This window comes from Suricata suricatta, chromosome 2 (assembly GCF_006229205.1).
Source record: "Suricata suricatta isolate VVHF042 chromosome 2, meerkat_22Aug2017_6uvM2_HiC, whole genome shotgun sequence".
Lineage (NCBI taxonomy): Eukaryota > Metazoa > Chordata > Mammalia > Carnivora > Herpestidae > Suricata > Suricata suricatta.
Window position 1 is genome coordinate 5,392,499 of NC_043701.1, and position 4,194 is coordinate 5,396,692.

Here is a 4,194-nt window from a genome sequence, read left to right on the forward strand (position 1 = left end):
GTTGGTTAAGCATCTGACTTTGGCTCAGGTCATGATCTCACGGTTCGTGGGTTCGAGCCCTGCATCAGGCTCTGTGCTGACAGCTCAGAGCCTGGAGCCTGCTTCAGATTCTGTGTCTCCCTCTCTCTCTGACCCTCCCCTGCACATGCTCTCTCTCTCTGTCTCTCAAAATTAAATAAAAAAACAGGAAAAAATGTTTTAAAAAAAGAGAGAGAAGACACGACATTGTCACTTAGGTTTGTTAGCCGTGCACGAGAACCACAAACAGCCCTGTACCAAACGACCGCTTCCCCGCCACGCTGGGCTCGGCGCACAAGAAGGAACATTCCGTGGGGAGCACAGGCATGATCCCATTATACGGGAAGGTCAAGTGTATGACTTTGGGGGTCTCATGCCGCTGACCAATGCGCCTTGAGCGGGGTGCGCTGAGCTGGTCGGTATAACAAAATGGCATCGGAGCCGGAGGACTCGCTAGGGCGCTGCACGGGCTCCCTGTCCGAAAACTGGCCAACGGGAAACCATGGCGACTTAGGAAAGATAGGACAGCTAAGAATTTGGATTTCGTGGGAACGGAGATTTGCACCAGCCCGGGAGGTAAAACCCAAAAAGCATCAGTGCCGCGGAGAGGTAAGGGCATGGGGCGGGCGTGGGGTGGGCGTGGGGCAGGCGGGGAAGGAGGGAGGCCAAGTCTATGAGGCGGGCCTGGCCTCAGCAGCGAGTGGGCTCATTCTTCCCCTTTCCCTGTTCCCTTCTGTGAAGAGCAGGCTCGCCCACTAACGCTGTTCTTTGGATTCCCAGTGACGGAGCTGCCATTACCCACGGTGCTCCGTGCCCGACGGGGCTCGTGCTTCCCCAGGTGGGGGCCACAGGATCTCGGCCTCTACTTGAAGGGGGAAAAGTCCCTGCCCCTCCTGATTCACTTTCCATCCTTTCCTCGCCTGCTTCGTGTCCAGGAGGCTGACCTCATCCAGACTCTCCCATCTTCTGGCTTCCGGTTGGATTTGACCAATGGAGGCATGAGCAGGAGATCCTAGGTTTGGACGAAAGGTAGGTCAGGGGGTTATTCACGATTTTGCCAGCGCTTGCTTGGCCCCACAGCCCCTGGCGGCCAGACCCTCTTCCACGGCCCTGACCCCTGCGTGGTCATGAGAGCACCATTCCTCTCTTTGTCCCCTCAGTTCCCCTTGGGTGCTAGTGTCTGGGCGTCTTACTATCATGATTTTCCCTTAGCCCTGCCCGTGTCTCATAAAGAGGCCCTTCATTAACTTTCTTCAATTAAACCTTCTCTCTGTCCCATATACTTCCTGCTGATGGCCTCACTGATCCTGGGACCTCCAAGTAATTCACCTTCAGTGAAGCGTAAAGTTCGTGGCGAGAGGAAATGGTGAGAAATGAAGTTGCACAGGGAGGGTGATCACTTATGAGAAGTTTGTACACCGGATAGTGTAAGCTTCATGTGGCAGTGAGCAAACTATCTGACCTCTTTGTGCCTCTGTTTCGTCACCTAGAAAATACGGATAATGACAGGATACATCATTCGGATGACTGTGGAACATTTAACACGGTGTCTGGCACAGACAGTGATCGGCAGAGTTAGGGACGGTGATTCACTGCAAAGGTTTCAAGCAAGGAAGTGACTAGGTCAGAGTTGGTGATTCAAAAAGCTATTTTCTGTATGAAATGTGGAGACGACATGGGGTTGGTACGTGACCAAGTGGAGTGGAGCAAGACTGGAGGCAAGAACACTGGTAAGGAGACTACTGCAACAGTCTTAGCAAAATATCATACGTCCATACATACATACTACAATTATGGAGATGTACCATCCAAAAAAGAGACTAAGAAAGAAAAGTATATAGGATGAAAGAAATAGGATTTCCAGCACCATATCTGGGACCTTTAGGTAGTTCAGGTTTGCGGAAGCAAAACGTGCCAGGTGAGGGTACTCGTAGAGATGTGCCCCCTCCCACTCCAGACCTACACTGACTGAGTTCACAAGAGGATCCTCCTGGCTTGCTGCCACCGTCTCCACCACCACTGCAGTCTTCTTTCTTGATAACCTAAGTGTGCACATAACGGATACTTCCAGCACCCTGGCCTCCACTTCGTAAGCTCCCCTCCTCCAAGGACTCTCTTCTGTCCCCCGCCTCAGCCGCCCATTTTCACAGGCTTACCCTAGACCTCATTATGACCAACAACTCACCCTCCATATCCTCTCCTCTCCTCGCTCCGGAAGAATCTCTTCCGTCCTCAACACTAGCGGATGCGCGTGGCCCTACCTCACCGAGGAAAGGGCCGCTGTGGGCAGAGAGCTCCCCGGGCGGCCCACTGCCCCCCGCCCCCCAGCCTTTGTGCCGCATGCTCCCTCTTCCCTCCTGGTCTCTGCTGGCTCCTCCCAGGGACCCCGAGCCACTGTGTGGGTGGAGGGCAGCCTAGGTCTGGGGATCTCAAAATGCTTCCCAGATGATTTTAACACACATCCAACACTGAGACCGCCGCTGCAGACAGATGGCCCTCGCTCTCCCCCTGCGCCGCGCCGGGAGTCTCTCTCCCTCCCAGCATCACTGGTTGTTCCCCTTTGCTTGCTCTTTCCGACCAGCCGCACACATGCTGCAAACTTCTCCGATTTAAGGAAAAACTTTTCTTTTTTCTTTTTTTAATTTTTAAAATGTTTTTTTAATTTATTTTTGAGAGACAGCGAGAGACAGCACGAGCAGGGGAGGGTCAGAGAGAGAGGGAGACACAGAATCTGAAGCAGGCTCCAGGCTCCGAGCTTTCGGTTAGCACAGAGCCCGACACGGGGCTGGAACCCACAAACCATGAGATCATGACCTGAGCCGAAGCTGATGCCTAACTGACTGAGCCACCCAGGCGCCCCCCAAGGGAAAGCTTTGCAAGCCCATTTCTTCCTTCAATCACTGCCCCGCTTTTCTGCTCCCCTTCATGGCAAATTTCCCTAAAGGGTTGTCTGTGTTTGTGTCTGTAATTCCTTTTCTCCCGTGTGCTCTCCAGGTGTGGCCCCACGGACCCACCAAAGCCCATCCAGTTCACCAATGGCGTCTTCATGGCTGTAGTCTGTGGCCGATCCCCAGTCTTCAGGTCATCGACAGTATCTGCTACAACCCAGAGTCCTTTCCTGACTTGGCTTCCGCAACACCACATTCTCCCTTCGTCCCTCCCAGTGCGTGACAGCTACACCTCAGCATTCTTCCTGGCTTCTCCTTGTGGCTCAGCCCTTAACGCTGAGGCTCAGCCCCCAAGGCTCAGGCTTTGGACTTCTTCATTCCCTCGGGGCGCCCATCCAGTCCTCATGGCATTAATGCTGCCAAATGTGGACTCCTAAATGTGTGTTTCCGGCCGAAACTCCAGAATCTTCCATCCAAGATTGACATCTTGGACATCTGGGACACCTTGACATCTCATCCTGAATGTCTAACTTATTATGTTCAAAATGGAGCTTTGATCCTTTCCTCAAACACGCTTCTCCCAACCTTTCCTGTGTTAGGAAATGGCAGCTCTGGCCTTCCAGCCAGGCTCAGGCCCAACCCTTGGACCCATCACAGTCCCTATCTTTCTTTTCCACCCATGATCACTCTGAGAAAAAATCCCCTTGGTTCTGCTTTGAAAACGTACTCAGAATGCAACCCTCTCTTGCTGTCTTTCTCGCGGTCCGTCACTGAATGCCGGCGACAGCCCCCAGCCGGTCTCCCTCCTTCGGCTTGCCCCTGACAGCACTTGCTCAGCATGGCAGCCGCATGGCCTGTGATGTCTGTCCTTTCTCAAACCCTCCAGTGGTTTCCCATCTCATTCAGAGTCCTCAAAATACCCTACAAGGCCCTGCACGCCTCCCCCTCCCCCATTACCTCTGTGACGTCAGCACCCCCAGCTACATCGCAGCCCCTCCAACACGCCAGACCCGTAAACCCACAGACCCAGCTGTGCACTTGGTGTCCCCCCAACCTGGCAAACTTCTCATCTCCCTTCTCTGCCTTTTTTTTTTTTTTATTTTACGTTCATTTATTTTGAGAGAAACAGAGACAGTGTGAGCAGGGGAGGGACAGAAAGAGAGAGAGAGAGAGAAAGAGAGAGAATCCCAAGCAGGCTCTCCACAGTCAGCGCAGAGCCCGATGTGGGGCTCAAACTCACGAAACCGTGAGAGAACCTGACCTGAGCTGAAACCAAGAGTCAGACACT

The 4,194-nt window shown here is 53.3% G+C and overlaps 1 long non-coding RNA gene across 1 annotated transcript; it reads left to right on the forward strand.

The window, feature by feature from the left end:
• The first annotated feature begins 957 nt into the window (after positions 1–957).
• LOC115304539 lies at positions 958–3,975 on the forward strand. Its single transcript, XR_003914484.1, has 4 exons — positions 958–1,047; positions 1,340–1,384; positions 1,509–1,748; positions 3,013–3,975. It is a non-coding gene; the product is annotated as an uncharacterized LOC115304539 (long non-coding RNA).
• Positions 3,976–4,194: the final 219 nt, after the last annotated feature.